Here is a 21,407-nt window from a genome sequence, read left to right as displayed (position 1 = left end):
GCTCTCCCTGTGTCTCCCTCCCTCTCTGTCCCCCTCTCCCTCCCTCTGTGTGTCAGCCTCCTCCCTCTGTCCGTGTCCCTGTGTCTCCCTCCCTCTCTGTCCCCCTCTCCCTCCCTCTCTGTCCCCCTCTCCCTCCCTCCGTGTGTCTGCCTCCTCCCTCTGTCCGTGTCCCTGTGTCTCCCTCCCTCTCTGTCCCCCTCTCCCTCCCTCCGTGTGTCAGCCTCCTCCCTCTGTCCGTGTCCCTGTGTCTCCCTCCCTCTCTGTCCCCCTCTCCCTCCCTCCGTGTGTCAGCCTCCTCCCTCTGTCCGTGTCCCTGTGTCTCCCTCCCTCTCTGTCCCCCTCTCCCTCCCTCCGTGTGTCAGCCTACTCCCTCTGTCCGTGTCCCTGTGTCTCCCTCCCTCTCTGTCCCCCTCTCCCTCCCTCCGTGTGTCAGCCTCCTCCCTCTGTCCGTGTCCCTGTGTCTCCCTCCCTCTCTGTCCCCCTCTCCCTCCCTCTGTGTGTCAGCCTCCTCCCTCTGTCCGTGTCCCTGTGTCTCCTTCCCTCTCTGTCCCCCTCTCTCTCCCTCCGTGTGTCAGCCTCCTCCCTCTGTCCGTGTCCCTGTGTCTCCCTCCCTCTCTGTCCCCCTCTCCCTCCCTCCGTGTGTCAGCCTCCTCCCTCTGTCCGTGTCCCTGTGTCTCCCTCCCTCTCTGTCCCCCTCTCCCTCCCTCCGTGTGTCAGCCTCCTCCCTCTGTCCGTGTCCCTGTGTCTCCCTCCCTCTCTGTCCCCCTCTCCCTCCCTCCGTGTGTCAGCCTCCTCCCTCTGTCCGTCTCCCTGTGTCTCCCTCCCTCTCTATCCCCCTCTCCCTCCCTCTGTGTGTCACCCTCTGTCACCTCAGCCCAGCTTCCTGTGCACACACTGTTAGCAGATCTTTGAATGGCCCTTGGCTTGTTGATGTGAGTTTGTTTCTGATCTCCAGGCACCCATTGGGTGTAGTGTCTGTGTGTGCGCTGCTGCTGTGGTGGTGTGTGCTGCCACTCTTTCACAATGTTGGCTGTTCATTAGCTGCTGTCATGTGCAAAACAGTGCCTTCACCCCCATGTGTTGATGCAAGGCGTCCGCCATTTGCTGGCGAGTATTTCCTGTGTGTTTGTCTGGCTGTGACCTAGGCCATATGGGCAGAGGGCATTGTTGTCTGCTTCTGAGTTGCACTATGTGATTTTTTGGGGCCCACCCTCCCGCCATCCGGGTTACCGTGTCATGTGTTGTTGTCTTCTGTGACCTGTGACTTGACATTGTCCAGCTGGGTGCATGGGGCATGGTGGCGGTAGTGGCATGTGCGTGTTCATGGAGTGTGGTTGAGTCATGCGATAGCTTGGGGTGGTTGCGTGCCTGTTAGTGATTTTGGTTGTGGATGACGTTCCCCCCATGTGAGGTGCGTTGTTTGTGTACTCACCCGGGTCTCGGAGTCCTTCTAATCCCTCCACTGCCTCCACCGGCAGTATGGCCATCACCCTCTCCTCCCAGGGCTGGTAGTGTACGGGTCTGCGGGAGGGCCCTCCTCCAGTGGCGTTGGCCTGGTTGTGTTCCTCCTGCATCTTGGCTCGGACCCTCCTCCGCAGATCGTACCACCTGGATTGGCATTCCTGCCTGGTCCTTCTGGTGTCCGCAACAGCATTCACAGCATCGACGATGGTCTGCCACATGGCTGTTTTTGCTGCCAAGCTGGTCTGTCTGACCAATGTTCCAAAGAGCTGTGGCTCGACTCTGAGGATTTCATCAACAAGAACCTCCAACTCTCGGTTACTGAACTTTGGATTCTTGTTAGTGGGCATGGTGAGGGGTGTGGGTGTGGATGGTGGTGGGGGGTGTGGATGGTTGTGGGTGTGTGGGTGTGGTTGTGCAGGTGTGTGTGTGTGTGAATGTGATGAGGGGGTGTTTGTGAAGGTGGTTGTGTGAAGGTGTGCAAGTGTAAGGTGTGGTGAAGCTTGTAGTATGGTTCTGTGGTGTCTGGCAGCAGTGAGTCTGTTGCAAAGGCTCATGGTTTGTGTGTGTGGGCCCTTTTTATTGGTCCATGGGTGGGTGTGGCTGTGTTTGAAGTTTGGGTGGGTGTGTTATAAGGAGTGGTGGTGTTTTGGGCCTCTGTTTGTTTTTGGCAGTTGCAGGTCAGTGAAGGTGTTTTTGTAGTGTTTGTTGGCCATGTTTAGTGGCTTTGTGCCATTCGTATAGTGTATTCTTGTGTTGTTTAGTTTTGCCCTGGTTGTGTACGTGCGTTTTGAGCGTGTGTACGGTGTGTACATGGGCCATTTGGTTGTACGGTGCTGTCCTTGTGTGTGGCTTGGTACGACTCGTACATGCGGTTGTGATGTTGGGGCCTGGGGTGCGCTCCGTACTTAGGAGGTTGTGTTGGGGGTGCGACGGGAACGTACTGGGGTGTACATTGACGGTGGTACGACACGTACAGGGGTGGGGGGGTGTACATAGACGGTGGTACGACACGTACAGGGGTGGGGGGGTGTACATAGACGGTGGTACGATACGTACAGGGGTGGGGGGGTGTACATAGACGGTGGTACGACACGTACAGGGGTGGGGGTACGGCTCGAACGTACTGGGGTGTAGGTACACGGTGGTACGACACGTACAGGGGTGGGGGTACGACTCGAACGTACTGGGGTGTACACCGACGGTGGTACGACACGTACAGGGGTGGGGGTTCGACTCGAACGTACTGGGATGTACATAGACGGTGTTACGACTCGTACAGGGGTGGGGGTACGACTCGAACGTACTGGGGTGTACATTGACGGTGGTACGACCTGTACAGGGGTGGGGGTTCGACTCGAATGTACTGGGGAGTACATAGACGGTGGTAAGACACGTACAGGGGTGGGGGTTCGACTCGAACGTACTGGGGTGTACATAGACGGTGGTACGACTCGTACAGGGGTGGGGGTACGACTCGAACGTACTGGGGTGTACATAGACGGTGGTACGACACGTACAGGGGTGGGGGGGTGTACATAGACGGTGGTACGACACGTACAGGGGTGGGGGGGTGTACATAGACGGTGGTACGACACGTACAGGGGTGGGGGGTGTACATAGACGGTGGTACGACACGTACAGGGGTGGGGGTATGACTCGAACGTACTGGGGTGTAGGTACACGGTGGTACAACACGTACAGGGGTGGAGGTACGACTCGAACGTACTGGGGTGTACATAGACGGTGGTACGACACGTACAGGGGTGGGGGGGTGTACATAGACGGTGGTACGACACGTACAGGGGTGGGGGGGTGTACATAGACGGTGGTACGACACGTACAGGGGTGGGGGGTGTACATAGACGGTGGTACGACACGTACAGGGGTGGGGGTATGACTCGAACGTACTGGGGTGTAGGTACACGGTGGTACGACACGCACAGGGGTGGGGGTACGACTCGAACGTACTGGGGTGTACATAGACGGTGGTACGACACGTACAGGGGTGGGGGTACGACTCGAACGTACTGGGGTGTACATAGACGGTGGTACGACACGTACAGGGGTGGGGGGGTGTACATAGACGGTGGTACGACACGTACAGGGGTGGGGGGGTGTACATAGACGGAGGTACGACACGTACAGGGGTGGGGGGTGTACATAGACGGTGGTACGACACGTACAGGGGTGGGGGTACGACTCGAACGTACTGGGGTGTAGGTACATGGTGGTACGACACGCACAGGGGTGGGGGTACGACTCGAACGTACTGGGGTGTACATAGACGGTGGTACGACACGTACAGGGGTGGGGGTACGACTCGAACGTACTGGGGTGTACATAGACGGTGGTACGACACGTACAGGGGTGGGGGGTGTACATAGACGGTGGTACGACACGTACAGGGGTGGGGGTACGACTCGAACGTACTGGGGTGTACATAGACGGTGGTACAACACGTACAGGGGTGGGGGTTCGATTCGAACGTACTGGGGTGTACATAGGCGGTGGTACGACACGTACAGGGGTGGGGGGTGTACATAGACGGTGGTACGACACGTACAGGGGTGGGGGTACGACTCGAACGTACTGGGGTGTACATAGACAGTGGTACGACACGTACAGGGGTGGGGGTTCGACTCGAACGTACTGGGGTGTACATAGACGGTGGTACGACACGTACAGGGGTGGGGGTACGACTCGAACGTACAGGGGTGTACATACATGGGTGGGGGTGTACATACACGGGGGGTACGTGTCGGACGTACGGGGGCTGGGGGGAGTGTTGGGCGCATATGCGGGCACATGTCTCCATGGTTGCTATGGGAGTTCGGTGCGGACGGTGTTTTTTCCATACGGTTGTGGCCTCGGACGCACGGGATGGATCGTGATTCCTCGGTCGGACTTCACCTTTCACATTTGTACAGTAAATCGTACGAGGACGTGTCGGACACATTTTCCGACCCGAGGACGTGTGGGGAAATATTCCCAATGCGGTTCGTATGGACTTTTTACCATGCGAATCGTGATTGCCAGTTCGTACGGCACTTGTACGATTCGTACGGTAATAAGACCGGATACGAGTCGCACGGGGAACTTTTTTACCGGATCGTAATTGGCACCTCTGTGATTCTGGTCAAATCACTTAATCTCCCCATGTCTACAACCAAAATGAATTTGATCTTGTGTGATGTAACCAATGCTCATGTAAAGCAGTCCAATACCTGACAAATCTGCACTATATAAAGCTGAAAATACACACAAAATAAGTGTTTTGCACACTTCTGTCATTGGGCTGCATGTGGGATACATGTGGGTGATATTTGTGCTGCATTTGGGCTCTTTTGTCTCTAGTGGCCATCTTGGGAGATTTATTTGTTATGAAGTTTCCTAATTTCCTCATTTACTGCAGTCTCCTCAGTAGGAAATGCTTTCAGTTTTTTACTTTGATTCCATCAAGAAGATATTCAGAAATGTCACACATTTGCCATAAATTCTGAATGTTAGCACTCTAATTGCACATTAGATCACTGTAGTAAAGCTACTGCTCACTACGGAAGTCTGCTGCTGGTATTAAAAGTGCATGTTTCAGTCTGCATATCAGAATTTTTTAATCAAATAGAAGAGGATTTGAGAAGTCACTCAAAATGTGCCCTAATTTTTCTTTCTTCAGCACTAATCATAATTTCTATGGCAAAATGAATCCCCTCATTGTGTTCCTTTTTAAATTAAATGTTTTAAGTGTTACCAGTTTATTCCAATCAAGATGGCTTCAGGTGTGCCATACTTTTGTCATAAGTAAGACAGTAAGCGCTCTAGTTGTTCTTAAGAACACTCTGGGACATTCTGTCATTGAGCTATACTTGGGCTACATCTGGGTGATATTTGGGCTACATTTGGGCTCTTTTGTCTCTGGTGGCCATTTTGGGAGACTTAGTTGTTATGAAGTTTCCTAATTTCCTCATTTACTACAGTCTCCTCAGTAGGAAATTCTTTCAGTTTTTTACTTTGATTCCATCAAGAAGGCATTCAGATGTGTCACACATTTGCCATAAATTCAGAATGTTAGCACTCTAGTTGCTCATTAGATCACTGTAGTAAAGCTACTGCTCACCAGGGAAGTCTGCTGCTGGTATTGAAAGTGCACGTTTCAGTCTGCATGTCAGAATTTTTTAATGAAATAGAATAGGATTTGAGAAGTCACTCAAAATGTGCCCTAATTGTTCTTTCTACAGCACTAATCATACTTTCTATGGCAAAATGAACCCCCTCATTTTGTTGCTTTTTAAATTAAATGTTTTAAGAGTTACCACTTTATTCCAATCAAGATGGCTTCAGGTGTGCAATACGTTTGTCATAAGTAGGACTGTTAGCACTCTAGTTGTTCTTTAGAACACTCTGGGAAGCTGCAGTAGAACACAAAGGAATCAACTGACAGTCTCTGCCCTTGTTGGATGTACATGTTTTTCTGAGAATGTCAGACTTCATTCTCACATGACTGAGAAAGATAATGAGAATTTACAGAAAATATGCTCTCAGTTTAGCTTATAGATCACCTTCCAAACCTCTGTGGGAAAAGCATGAGAAAATAGTTTTCTCTCAAACATGATATCACAGCAGAAGGCTTTTTCACGTGGTAAAATCACCTTAGAACACACCACAATTCCTAAAATGAGTATGGTTCCATCAACAAATGATTTATAATTTAACTAAAGTCTTAAAACCTTCTATTAACTGCAATGTTTTTTAATGAGGTGCTATCATGTATATTGGTCCCAAGATGGCTGCCAACACTTCTTGGATGAAGTACTGACAGCCAATCAGATCTCAAAATGAGATGTGTGGTTAGGCTCCGCCCAGATATATCTATCTTTTTAACTCTAATTTTCTCAGGAACTACTGAACGGATTTACATCATTTAAGCAAAAGGCACGAATCTGAGCTGAGGACTACCTCTTTGCCAAATTTGGTGTAATTCCGTTCAGCAGTTCGGGCTATAGCTGCGTCAACACGTCCTATGGGAAAATGCATGGGGAAAATGCGTTTTGGGACCTCCCTTTTTTCTTGACCCCCGCTTAACGAATCACCATGAAATTTTCAGGATAGGAGTGGACCGGAGCTGGCCAAAAGTTTGGAAAATTTCACGAATATTCGTCAACCGGCGCCAACGTTATTTCATTTCATTTCATTTCATTTATTCCATTTGTAACGCGCTCGGCTACTCAGGAGTGTCCCGGCGCGAACCAAAAGGGGGGGAAAGAGACATTCATACAAAAAGGAGTGTTTTAAGCTTTTTCTTGAAAGATGCGAGCTCCTGAGTGTGGCGAAGATCAAGAGGAAGGGCATTCCAGGCCCTACTAGCTCTGACCACCAGAGAGCTGCCTCCCATCCTCTGAAGCTTGAATCGCGGGACGACAGCCAGGCGGAGAGCCGAAGAGCGCATGACCCTAGCAGGCGCATAAAAGGCAAAGCGTCTTTGAAGATAGAGTGGGCCCTGCCCATGAAGAGCACGATGTGCCAGGACCAAAGATTTAAATTTAATCCTGGCCGAGATCGGCAGCCAGTGAAGAGATTTAAGGTGCGTGGTGACGCTCGACCTAGATGGAAAACCTAAGACCAGCCTAGCCGCCGTGTTCTGGACCACCTGCAGCTTCCTGACCAAATAACCAGGTGCTCCAGTGAACAAGGAATTGGCATAGTCTAGCCGAGAGAGAATAAGCGCGCAGGCCACGGTTACTCTGGCTGCCTGCGGGATCAGAGGGAAGAAGCTTCTGAGTGTTTTAATCAGGCCAAAGCAGCATCCGGCCGTTTTCTTAATGTGTGTGGAGAAGGACAGGTTCTCCTCAAACCAAATGCCCAGGTTCTTAGTGGGCTGTCCTTCCGAAAAGGGAGGAGGGAGCTCTTGAGGCCACAGCTGTTGACGGAAGTCAGTAGGAAACGTGCCGAAGAGCAAGATCTCAGATTTCTGCTCATTGCACTTGAGCTGAGCATTAGCCAGCCAGGAAAAGATGGATCGAAGGCACTGTTGGGCGGCTAGTACAGAGCTGGAGGTCTTATCCCACGTAAAAAGTAGCTGGGTGTCGTCAGCATACGCCAGTACCTTAGCCCCCAGATCCTCTGCAAGATGAATCAACGGTGTGACGTAAATATTGAAGAGCAGGGGGCTAAGTGCAGAGCCCTGCGGGACTCCCGTAGTGACCAAATGCGGGGAGGAACTAAACGGGGGGATCCAGATCTGTTCGGCCCTTTCCTCCAGAAAAGACCTGAGCCAGCCCCACACGGCCCCAGAGACTCCAATCTCCGTGAGACGGGTCAACAAAAGGCCGTGTGGGACCGTATCAAAGGCCGCCGAGAGGTCCAATAGGATCAGGGCAGCTCTGCCCCCATCATCCAGGCAAGTTCGAACCGCCTCAACCACCTCGACCAGGACCGTCTCGGTGCAATGGCCAGTCCGAAACCCCGATTGAGCCTGGTGTAAAATACCCTCCGTCTCCACAAAATCCGACAACTGTTTGTGCACCACCTTCTCACAAACCTTAGCAATAGCAGGGAGGAGGGAGATGGGCCGATAGCTGACCGGATTGAGCGGGTCCAAAGACGGTTTCTTCAGCAAAGGAAGAATCTTTGCCTGCTTCCAGACCTGAGGGACCACCATAGACTGAAGGGAAAGGTTGATAATCAAATTAACCTCCAGATAGATACAATCGGCAGCCTCTGCTAAGAGTCTGGCCGGGCATGCATCAGCAGGGGATCCCGACTTGAGCCCTTTAAGAATTTTCAGAGTTTCCAAGGGAGAAACCGGGGAAAAAGCAGACAGTAAGGTAGAGGGAGTGGGCAAAGCAGTCCGTACACCATCCCGTACATCACTGTCAGGAGAAAAAGATGCCTGAATGGCCAGTATCTTATCTCTAAAAAACTCTGACAGAGTATTACACCAATCGAGAGAGGAGGGTGTGGAACTTTTCTGAGCCAAAGGAGAGATGAAGCTCTGAACTATAGCGAAGATTTCTTTGGAATTGTTCCTGGCCGCCTCAATGCGGACTGCATAAAACTGCCTTTTAGCCGCAGATATGGCGCCATAGTAGGATCTTTGCATAGCACGTAGTTTTAATTTCGCCTCGGGGCAGTAATTACTCTTCCGCCATGCCCGCTCCAAGATTTTGCAATCGTGTTTTAGAGCTTTGAGAGCCGGGGTAAACCATGGTTTAGAGGGGGATGCTCTGGCTGGTTTTATGGGCTGACGAGAGGTAACAGAAATCACCGCTTTGGACAGCCAATCCGTGAGTCCCGTCATACACTCCTCTAAGCTCCCGGACAGTGCCGGCCTGGTGGAGTCCAAAGCGTGCAGAAAGTCCTGGGTGTCAATTTTCCCCAGGACAGGTTTCGAAAAGCCAGGCAACCCAGCCTCTGTCCTGGAGACTGTCCAGGAAAAATACGATATATAGTGGTCGGAGGGAGAGGGTCGTTAACCGTGATGGCAAAATTGGAGCAAATAGGATCCAATAGATGGCCAGCCTGATGAGTAGGCAGGCGAACAAGCTGGACAAGTTGGGCCATGGCTAGATGATCCAATATGTCCATCACCTCCCTCTCATGAGGCATATCCAAGTGAAAATTCAGGTCTCCCAACACCAAATAATGAGAGAACCTGACCGCCCTAGCAGTAAGGGAATCTCCCCAAGTTTGGAGAAAAGAGCCGGGCGGGCCCGGTGGCCGATAGATCAGGGAGGCCCCAAGAGTGAAGTGAGCTGAAAGTCGGACACTAAAGTCCAATACCTCACAGCCTGCCCAATCCTGAGAGTCACCCAAGGAAAGATCCCAGCATTCTTTGTAGATGACAGCAACACCTCCCCCTCTTGACCCTTTACGATCAGCTCTCAAGATCTTATAGCCCAAAGGGGTGGCCAACGCGACTATAGGGGCCGCGGAGGAGTCAAGCCAGGTCTCCGTAAGAAACAGCATATCCAAGGCCCCATCCTCTAACAGCCCATGAACTTCCGCATGATGTTTTCTTAGTGAGCGAACATTGATGAGTGCAGCAGAAAGCTGCACCGGGATAGATCCCCCTTTAAAACCCGGGGTTATAGTAGGGGGAAGCGCACAAACCAACCCCAACTGGAAACCGCAATAACAACAGGCTCCAAGCGGGATGGCTGTAACATCCCACGCATGTGAATGACGACAGGCTGCCACATTCAAGCCCCTGAGAGCGGCCCCAGAATATACCACCCGACCGGCAGTAACAAGAGAGCGCACGGTTCGTGGTGCAGCGTTTCTGGCGCTGGTCGCTGCCGGGGCGCGGACGGGCGCAGACGGGCTTTCCTTTGGCGCGCCTTCGGCGCGCCCGCTGCGCGCGTCCGCTGCGCGTCCGTGCGACGCGCATTAAATGCGTCCCTGGTAAAAACAACTAGCGCGCTGACCTGCGCCAGTAGCAAGATGGCGTCGCGAGGGAAGGAAAAGCCCTCCAACCCTCGCCGCGACCAGCAGATAGGTAGATTAAAAGAGGAATGTGCAAAATAGGCAATTAGTAATCTTTTAAAGTGCGGGTATGAGGAAAATGAATAAGCAGCAGGCCAATGATAAAACTCGTAGCTCGTAACTTGTAACACAGTAAAAACATCCCCACATAAGCAGCAAAAGCGAAACACACAATCACAGTACGTGTCTCAGCCCGGGAACCCCCTTCAGGCCCAATAGAATGTTGCGGATTTCCTACGGAAAATAGGTCCTAACTATAACTACCTACTGGCAACTGCCAGTAGGTAGTATATATATATATATATATATATATATATATATATATATATATATATATATATATATATATATATATATATATATCAATGCTCAGGCTTGGGTCCAGAAGGCTTGAGGTGCACTCGAACATCAACTCGGGGCTCCAAGCACTAGCCCCCTTTATCGGTGCAGATGGCGCCAACCAGCTCCCTTTCACAGTTAAACACCACACTCGCCGACGCGTTTCGAAAATATCTTTTCTTCTTCCAGGGCTCGTGGTGAGGGAATAGGCACGTACCAGCAGCTGTCTCTCTTTATGCAAAATAAGCGCGCCCTCTGATGGGCTGCTCTGAATGAGTCCGCGCTAGGCATCCTGGAGGTTGCAGTGCCAGATGCAGTTCAATCCGTGCGTGCATTATCTGTGGGTAAAAAAGAACGCTGAATGAGTTCTCAGCTGGCAAGCGTCACCTCAATCCAACATTGATGCTCCACATGCAGAGGCTGTGGTATACTAGCCCCCGTGGCCCCCATGGGTTACTGAGGTGGTGCACACTCGGCGGTTATGGCCACCGCCAAATATCAATGCTCAGGCTTGGGTCCAGAAGGCTTGAGGTGCACTCGAACATCAACTCGGGGCTCCAAGCACTAGCCCCCTTTATCGGTGCAGATGGCGCCAACCAGCTCCCTTTCACAGTCAAACACCACACTCGCCGACGCGTTTCGAAAATATATTTTCTTCTTCCAGGGCTCGTGGTGAGGGAATAGGCACGTACCAGCAGCTGTCTCTCTTTATGCAAAATAAGCGCGCCCTCTGATGGGCTGCTCTGAATGAGTCCGCGCTAGGCATCCTGGAGGTTGCAGTGCCAGATGCATTTCAATCCGTGCGTGCATTATCTGTGGGTAAAAAAGAACGCTGAATGAGTTCTCAGCTGGCAAGCGTCACCTCAATCCAACATTGATGCTCCACATGCAGAGGCTGTAGTATACTAGCCCCCGTGGCCCCCATGGGTTACTGAGGTGGTGCACACTCGGCGGTTATGGCCACCGCCAAATATCAATGCTCAGGCTTGGGTCCAGAAGGCTTGAGGTGCACTCGAACATCAACTCGGGGCTCCAAGCACTAGCCCCCTTTATCGGTGCAGATGGCGCCAACCAGCTCCCTTTCACAGTCAAACACCACACTCGCCGACGCGTTTCGAAAATATCTTTTCTTCTTCCAGGGCTCGTGGTGAGGGAATAGGCACGTACCAGCAGCTGTCTCTCTTTATGCAAAATAAGCGCGCCCTCTGATGGGCTGCTCTGAATGAGTCCGCGCTAGGCATCCTGGAGGTTGCAGTGCCAGATGCATTTCAATCCGTGCGTGCATTATCTGTGGGTAAAAAAGAACGCTGAATGAGTTCTCAGCTGGCAAGCGTCACCTCAATCCAACATTGATGCTCCACATGCAGAGGCTGTAGTATACTAGCCCCCGTGGCCCCCATGGGTTACTGAGGTGGTGCACACTCGGCGGTTATGGCCACCGCCAAATATCAATGCTCAGGCTTGGGTCCAGAAGGCTTGAGGTGCACTCGAACATCAACTCGGGGCTCCAAGCACTAGCCCCCTTTATCGGTGCAGATGGCGCCAACCAGCTCCCTTTCACAGTCAAACACCACACTCGCCGACGCGTTTCGAAAATATCTTTTCTTCTTCCAGGGCTCGTGGTGAGGGAATAGGCACGTACCAGCAGCTGTCTCTCTTTATGCAAAATAAGCGCGCCCTCTAATGGGCTGCTCTGAATGAGTCCGCGCTAGGCATCCTGGAGGTTGCAGTGCCAGATGCATTTCAATCCGTGCGTGCATTATCTGTGGGTAAAAAAGAACGCTGAATGAGTTCTCAGCTGGCAAGCGTCACCTCAATCCAACATTGATGCTCCACATGCAGAGGCTGTAGTATACTAGCCCCCGTGGCCCCCATGGGTTACTGAGGTGGTGCACACTCGGCGGTTATGGCCACCGCCAAATATCAATGCTCAGGCTTGGGTCCAGAAGGCTTGAGGTGCACTCGAACATCAACTCGGGGCTCCAAGCACTAGCCCCCTTTATCGGTGCAGATGGCGCCAACCAGCTCCCTTTCACAGTCAAACACCACACTCGCCGACGCGTTTCATGTATGCCCATTCAGGGCGGAAATTATACATATCTCATATGCATTGGGAAAATTGCAATTCATGGGTATTTCAAACATTGTAATGTGTATCGATAAATGTATTTATCATGAATTGCATAAATGTATATAACAATGTATGATGAAACAATATGTTACAATATGTCTGCCCACAATGAGAGCGAGAAAGTGATACTATGTTTCCCTCCTCAGTTTCACTGACGAATAGATACAGATTTCCTCTCTCGATGTCGATGTAACTTTATTGTTTGGTTTAAAATGAACAAAAAAAGTGAACCCTACCGACATTGACAAAGGCGTGTAGCCGAAACGCGTCTGTCGGGTGTTTTCTTACTTTGTGGCTAATAAATCTATGAATATATTTCCCCTGGAGTGCGCCTCATTTACGACCCGTGATAGGATCGACGAAAAGGAATATATATATATATATATATACATAAACATAGTAGGTCGCACACTGCTCGTCATACCAGCAAATAGCCCCATAGAACTCTGGATAATGTAGTAGCAACGGCGAGTACGCCTATGCCACGAGTATGTCACTATAATGCCATCCCTGGACACGTGTTTCGAGGTAATTGCCTCTCGTCAGCAGGGAGCAGGTAGGTATGTGGGGTGCCAAGTAGACTGCCAAAATATTAAAGGTAAAATACCTCTCACGGCGTGCAGGTGCGGCACCAAGGCTCGTCAGCCCAAATCGCTCGAGGGAGCTTAAATACATAAACATAGTAGGTCGCACACTGCTCGTCATACCAGCAAATAGCCCCATAGAACTCTGGATAATGTAGTAGCAACGGCGAGTACGCCTATGCCACGAGTATGTCACTATAATGCCATCCCTGGACACGTGTTTCGAGGTAATTGCCTCTCGTCAGCAGGGAGCAGGTAGGTATGTGGGGTGCCAAGTAGACTGCCAAAATATTAAAGGTAAAATACCTCTCACGGCGTGCAGGTGCGGCACCAAGGCTCGTCAGCCCAAATCGCTCGAGGGAGCTTAAATACATAAACATAGTAGGTCGCACACTGCTCGTCATACCAGCAAATAGCCCCATAGAACTCTGGATAATGTAGTAGCAACGGCGAGTACGCCTATGCCACGAGTATGTCACTATAATGCCATCCCTGGACACGTGTTTCGAGGTAATTGCCTCTCGTCAGCAGGGAGCAGGTAGGTATGTGGGGTGCCAAGTAGACTGCCAAAATATTAAAGGTAAAATACCTCTCACGGCGTGCAGGTGCGGCACCAAGGCTCGTCAGCCCAAATCGCTCGAGGGAGCTTAAATACATAAACATAGTAGGTCGCACACTGCTCGTCATACCAGCAAATAGCCCCATAGAACTCTGGATAATGTAGTAGCAACGGCGAGTACGCCTATGCCACGAGTATGTCACTATAATGCCATCCCTGGACACGTGTTTCGAGGTAATTGCCTCTCGTCAGCAGGGAGCAGGTAGGTATGTGGGGTGCCAAGTAGACTGCCAAAATATTAAAGGTAAAATACCTCTCACGGCGTGCAGGTGCGGCACCAAGGCTCGTCAGCCCAAATCGCTCGAGGGAGCTTAAATACATAAACATAGTAGGTCGCACACTGCTCGTCATACCAGCAAATAGCCCCATAGAACTCTGGATAATGTAGTAGCAACGGCGAGTACGCCTATGCCACGAGTATGTCACTATAATGCCATCCCTGGACACGTGTTTCGAGGTAATTGCCTCTCGTCAGCAGGGAGCAGGTAGGTATGTGGGGTGCCAAGTAGACTGCCAAAATATTAAAGGTAAAATACCTCTCACGGCGTGCAGGTGCGGCACCAAGGCTCGTCAGCCCAAATCGCTCGAGGGAGCTTAAATACATAAACATAGTAGGTCGCACACTGCTCGTCATACCAGCAAATAGCCCCATAGAACTCTGGATAATGTAGTAGCAACGGCGAGTACGCCTATGCCACGAGTATGTCACTATAATGCCATCCCTGGACACGTGTTTCGAGGTAATTGCCTCTCGTCAGCAGGGAGCAGGTAGGTATATGGGGTGCCAAGTAGACTGCCAAAATATTAAAGGTAAAATACCTCTCACGGCGTGCAGGTGCGGCACCAAGGCTCGTCAGCCCAAATCGCTCGAGGGAGCTTAAATACATAAACATAGTAGGTCGCACACTGCTCGTCATACCAGCAAATAGCCCCATAGAACTCTGGATAATGTAGTAGCAACGGCGAGTACGCCTATGCCACGAGTATGTCACTATAATGCCATCCCTGGACACGTGTTTCGAGGTAATTGCCTCTCGTCAGCAGGGAGCAGGTAGGTATGTGGGGTGCCAAGTAGACTGCCAAAATATTAAAGGTAAAATACCTCTCACGGCGTGCAGGTGCGGCACCAACCTGCTGACGAGAGGCAATTACCTCGAAACACGTGTCCAGGGATGGCATTATTTTTTACACTCGTGGCATAGGCGTACTCTCCGCTGCCACTACAGTATCCAGAGTTCTATGGGGCTATTTGCTAGTATGACGAGCAGTGTGCGACCTACTCTGTTTTTATATATATATATACATCAAGTTTCAAAATATCACGCAGCACTCTCCAGAGGGTTTTCTTTTCTTTATTTATTAAGCCATCTTTACTCCACCTAAGCATTTCAACTGAACTGGTCTTGATCACGGTACATAGCAATAGTCCATCTTTGCTTTTCCCTTCTAAGACCAAACTCCCACATTGCCCATTAAGAGGCATTGTGGGATAGGTAGTTTATATCTCTAGTCACATATATTTACAAATATATTTACAATTATGTTTATAACATCGTTGGTTATTTCTCGAGTGATTTTCACATTTCTATTTATCTCAGAGTGTAAGTCTTATGACATGCTAAGAGTGTTTTAAATAACATGCCATTATATTTTTGTTATAATACTTAGAATGAGTTACCCACAGTAACATTCATAACTCTTTTTACCATATTAACACCTTTGATTAGACAAAGCAAAGGCCGGCTGCAAGGACACACCCACCGCCAAAAGCAAGAGGAGACGGAGAACAAGAAGGGGCGGGAAGGGGAAAAGCCGGAACATCAGAATATATGGTAACAAGGAGCAGACGTGGGGGGAAGAGAAAATAACAACAAATAAACAGACAATTATCAATTTATCACAAAGACAACTAACAGTGGAGGAAGAAAAAGTACTGGAGTTGGGACTTTCATTCTGCCCCACAGTTCAATTTGATTACGCGAATGTGCGCATTGACTTATATAAGTATATAAGAAAAATGAAATTGATGAAAATGCATCTCCTACACCCAGCGAAATTTAAACCCGCTAATGTAGACGTGGAGCCAGAAGAAGGGGGGATTACCACTGGTATGGATATTGAGATGCTGCAGGCCCTACATGAACTCGAATATGAGAGCACAATGACGAGTCAGTATGACATTACCAGAACAATTCAGGAAGCAGGGATTACGCAAGTAGGTGCCCCCAGCAATATACAAATCAAATCGCGATTTATTCCGCAAACGGCATATGACACAATTGATGCCTTCCATGATTTGATGATTAATGATCTAAAGGAACTACAAACTAGAGGTCCAAATTTGAACAAAGAGAACATTACACAAGCTCAATGGAGGATAATAACAGATTTAAAGAACGATGAAAACCTGATCATAAAACCCTCAGACAAGGGAGGCAATATTGTACTTATGGACAGGAAGCAATATCAGAAGGAAGCATGGAGGCAACTTTCGAACAAAGAGTGCTACAGCATTGTAACTCGATCAACATATGAACAAAGCATAACTGACTTTCATGCAATTTTGAAAACATGGCACGACAGAGGTATACTGAAAGACACAGATTACAAATTTATTTTGTGCGAAGCACCAGAAATTCCTACTTTTTATCACCTGCCAAAGGTGCATAAATGCAACAAAAAACCGCCAGGCAGACCGATAGTGTCTTCTCTGAATAGCCTACTGGAGAATGCTTCGATTTACATTGATTGTTTTCTGAATCCGTTAGTCCGGGACTTAAGTTCCTATATTAAAGACACAAAGGATTTTCTCCGTGCAGTCTCGAACATTCAATGGGAACCGGATATGTGGCTTGTGACCTTGGATGTCACTAGCCTGTATACGAGTATAGAACACGACAAGGGACTGAAAGCAATGGAATTCTTTCTTAAAAAACGACATGCGAAGTATTATGAGCATAATGCAATGATTATGGAACTAGCAACATTTTGTTTGAAAAATAACATTTTTATCTTCGCAGGAGAATTGTACCACCAAAAGCAGGGGACTGCGATGTGCACGTGCTTCGCCCCCAGCTATGCGAATCTTTTCGTAGGCTGGTGGGAGAAGCACGTGGCATGGGCAGGAAAAAATGAAAAGTGGCTAGACAAAATTGCACTGTGGGTCCGCTACATAGATGACCTCTTCATTATTTGGAAAGGGTCATACGAAGAGGTAATTTTCTATGTGGCGGCCCTCAATAACAATGAGTGCAACTTGAGGTTTACTGAATGCATTAGCAAGACCCAGGTACCCTACCTAGATTTACTAGTTTACATTGAAAATGAGAAGATCCAAACAACACTATATCGTAAACCAACGGCTGGGAACAGCACGCTACATGCGAAAAGTTTCCATCCAAATAGTGTAATAGAGGGGGTCCCGTATGGGGAACTTGTCAGGATAAGAAGAAATTGCACCATTGACAATGATTTCACCAAAGCGAAAGATGAAGCATTCAATAGACTAAGAGAAAGAGGATACAAAGAAAGGATACTTAACAGGGCGGAGAAGAAAGGGGAACATCTGTCAAGACAGGAGTTGATAATGGGGGAATGTAAGCCCCGTAGCACAGATAAGAGCAATATAGTGAGAATGATCACAGAATATTCGGCCCAGTCTTCGGAAGTCGTAAAGATTTTCCGAAGAAATTGGAAGGTTTTGAAAACAGATGTAGTTATAGGACCACATATTCCTAAGACCCCCCAGATTACATATAGAAGAGGCCCGGCCCTTAAAGATTATCTTGTAAGAAGCCACTTCTCTAAGAACCCTAAAAGAAAGGACTCAATAACTGGGTCTTACCCATGTATGAATTGTAAGGCCTGCAAGAATGGTACAAAGGTCAAAGAATTTTCTATCCCAGGCAGAACCACTAAAAGAAAAATTAATAAATTAATGAATTGCAACACAGAATTTGTTGTGTACTGCCTGTCTTGTCCCTGTGATCTAAAATACATAGGAAGCACAATCCACCCTACCAAAAAGAGGATTCTAGAGCACATGCGTGCCATTAAAAATTACGATGAAAATTATCCTGTGGCACGCCACTTCAAAGAGTTTCACCAATCAAATTCGAACCTTTTGAGGTTCTTTTGCCTCGACCACATCCCAAAAGATGAGAGGGGTGGGAACAGGTTGAAGAAATTAAGGAAACTCGAGTCAAAGTACATACTGGAGATGCAAACAAAGAGCCCCTCTGGATTATATAATGAGGAGGAACTCTGGGTACATATATCATAAGAATTTGACAAAATTGGAATCAACGGTAATTCTTATTACCCTCCTGCCTGCATGTGGAAGGCTTATGGGCAACAGAGGAAACAGGGGTAGGGAGACAATAGAGAATAATTCTAGACAACTGGGGCTCTATCTACATCATATAAGGTTGACTAAGTGCCTGACAAAGGATGTAAAGAGAAATTAGTGATAAAATCTGGCTTAAGAAAAAGAGACCCCAGACAACAGGTCATGTATGCCCATTCAGGGCGGAAATTATACATATCTCATATGCATTGGGAAAATTGCAATTCATGGGTATTTCAAACATTGTAATGTGTATCGATAAATGTATTTATCATGAATTGCATAAATGTATATAACAATGTATGATGAAACTATATGTTACAATATGTCTGCCCACAATGAGAGCGAGAAAGTGATACTATGTTTCCCTCCTCAGTTTCACTGACGAATAGATACAGATTTCCTCTCTCGATGTCGATGTAACTTTATTGTTTGGTTTAAAATGAACAAAAAAAGTGAACCCTACCGACATTGACAAAGGCGTGTAGCCGAAACGCGTCTGTCGGGTGTTTTCTTACTTTGTGGCTAATAAATCTATGAATATATTTCCCCTGGAGTGCGCCTCATTTACGACCCGTGATAGGATCGACGAAAAGGAATATATATATATATATATATACATCAAGTTTCAAAATATCACGCAGCACTCTCCAGAGGGTTTTCTTTTCTTTATTTATTAAGCCATCTTTACTCCACCTAAGCATTTCAACTGAACTGGTCTTGATCACGGTACATAGCAATAGTCCATCTTTGCTTTTCCCTTCTAAGACCAAACTCCCACGTTGCCCATTAAGAGGCATTGTGGGATAGGTAGTTTATATCTCTAGTCACATATATTTACAAATATATTTACAATTATGTTTATAACATCGTTGGTTATTTCTCGAGTGATTTTCACATTTCTATTTATCTCAGAGTGTAAGTCTTATGACATGCTAAGAGTGTTTTAAATAACATGCCATTATATTTTTGTTATAATACTTAGGATTAGCTACCCACAGTAACATTCATAACTCTTTTTACCATATTAACACCTTTGATTAGACTCAGTGTCTGCTTGGATCAATCTTGGGTTGTGTTTCTATTATGGGCTTAGTGCCCCCTTTTCACCACCATTGAAGCCTAAGGGTAAATTCTTGTCGGGCTTAGGGCCTCCTCTAATTTATTTAAACACATGTTATCCTCTAAAGACAGTATTAGATCCACATCCCACTCTGGATCAATTCCATATACCTCCCACATATTAAAAAAGTGCATTATTAAATTCATAATACATTCATCATGGAAGTCCATGTATGCAAACAGTTTCTATTTGTATCATTCAATGAGGGGTAAATTTTAGATATTTCTCAGAGTGTTGTTACAGATGTTTATACATCTCTTCGTTCCCATTCAAACCTGTTGGGATCTTTGTTTTGAACCTTATGATCAGCCGTGACTCCACACGTCTAAGATTGAGAGTTCTATTTTTTATGAATTGGAACATTTGCAAGTCCTGAATACGTCATGTTCTGCCAAGTTTTTCCTTCGTGCGTCATCATATGCTTTGCTATTGCATACGTGGTGTCTTTATTTTGAGTTGCCCTGATGTGTTCCAACATCTGTTTCTTGAGAGGGCATATTGTGCTGCCTATGTAGCGTTTCCCACATAGGCACTCAATCAGATAAACTACATAAGAGGATTCGTAAGTGATAGTTGTGTTGATATTGAAAACTTTTTCTTGTGGATCAATGATGCTCTTTCTATTTTTTTCCGATTTTACAAGCTTTGCAGCTACTGCAGAGTGCTGCGTGATATTTTGAAACTTGGTGACAAACAAATATATATATATCACACAGCACTCTGCATTGTGGGGACTGTATGCTGGAACATTATGAGAGTCACGTGGGGCATAGTTTTATAAAGAGCACGCAGCTATTTCATGACAAGCTGCTCCACCTGTGAACAAGACTCTTTATGGATTTGAAACGCTTAAGGGATATAAATGAGAGCATGCTGTCTTCTGCAATAAATGCTTTGATGTTCCTGGAACTGGGCTTCAGCACTTCTTTTTCGTGTGTTAATGGACAGGCTGCTCCGTGCCTGTTGATGCCTGAAGCCGCCCTGCAGGGTTGGAGGCTCCCTTTTCTCGGAGGTGTTTTGTGGTTTAAATTTGGGAGCATGACCCGCTCGCCTCTACGCCAGCAATAGGATTTACCCTGATACTCCAGGCAGAGGTGAGAAAGGTATACAAGAGGAGGGAAACCAATCTCCTCTTGACTTTTCTGGACACAAGGCACTATTCAAGACATTATTTTAAATAACTTTGTCAAAGGCTGTGCTCTGAAGAACTATGTTGTACTGTGCCAGGCTGAAGTATAATTGCACGACTCATGCATATCTGAAATAACTTTATTGCACAAATGCATTGAAAAACAAACAACCATGAAAATATACAACTGCGCAAGTTTGGACACATTTATGTTTTATTTCAAATCCTTGCCGCAGTTGTTAAAATGTAGAATTTCATCCTCAATGCATTGTGGGGAATGTATGCTGGAACATCATGAGAGTCACGTGGGGCATAGTTTTATAAAGAGCACGCAGCTATTTCATGACAAGCTGCTCCACCTGTGAACAAAACTCATTATGGAGTTGAAACGCGTAAGGGATATAAATAAGAGCATGCTGTCTTCTGCAATAAATGCTTTAATGTTCCTAGAACTGGGCTTCAGAACTTCTTTTTCGTGTGTTAATGGACAGGCTGCTCCGTGCCTGTTGACGCCTGAAGCCGCCCTGCAGGGTCGGAGGCTCCCTTTTCTCGGAGGTGTTTTGTGGTTTAAGTTTGGGAGCATGACCCGCTCACCTCTACGCTAGCAATAGGATTTACCCTGATATTCCAGGTGGAGGTGAGCAAGGGATACGAGAGATGGGAAACCGTTCTCCTCTTGACTTTTCTGGACACAAGGCACTATTCAAGACAATTATTTTAAATAACTTTGTCAAAGGCTGTGCTCTGAAGAACTACATTGTACTGTGCCAGGCCGAAGTATAATTGCACATGACTCTCGCATATTTGAAATAACTTTATTGCACAAATGCATTGAAAAACAAACAACAATGAAACTATACAACTGCGCAAGTTTGGACACAATTATGTTTTATTTTAAATCCTTAACGCAGTTGTTAAAACGTAGAATTTCATCCTCAATGCATTGTGGGGAATGTATGCTGGAACATCATGAGACCGTGGGGCATAGTTTTATAAAGAGCAGGCAGCCATTTCATGACAAGCTGCTCCACCTGTGAACAAGACTCATAATGGAGTTGAAACGCTTAAGGGATATAAATGAGAGCATGCTGTCTTCTGCAATAAATGCTTTGATGTTCCTGGAACTGTAAACTTAATAAATAATCTGTATTGAAATCCAATATAAACTACAAAACCCTTGAAAATTCGAAGTTAG

The 21,407-nt window shown here is 47.6% G+C and overlaps 1 long non-coding RNA gene across 1 annotated transcript in view; it reads left to right on the top strand.

Moving 5' to 3' along the window:
• Positions 1 to 18,845: 18,845 nt before the first annotated feature.
• Positions 18,846 to 21,407, top strand: part of LOC146865391 (uncharacterized) — a 200,398-nt gene continuing 197,836 nt past the window's right edge. The window contains exon 1 of the long non-coding RNA XR_014976628.1: positions 18,846 to 20,177. This is a non-coding gene — a long non-coding RNA (uncharacterized LOC146865391). The remainder of the gene's footprint in view (positions 20,178 to 21,407) is intronic.

This window comes from Triturus cristatus, chromosome 2_1 (genome assembly GCF_964204655.1).
Source record: "Triturus cristatus chromosome 2_1, aTriCri1.1, whole genome shotgun sequence".
Taxonomy (NCBI): domain Eukaryota; kingdom Metazoa; phylum Chordata; class Amphibia; order Caudata; family Salamandridae; genus Triturus; species Triturus cristatus.
The sequence above is the reverse complement of the archived record's forward strand: the minus strand, read 5'-3'. Positions and strand labels throughout refer to the sequence as shown.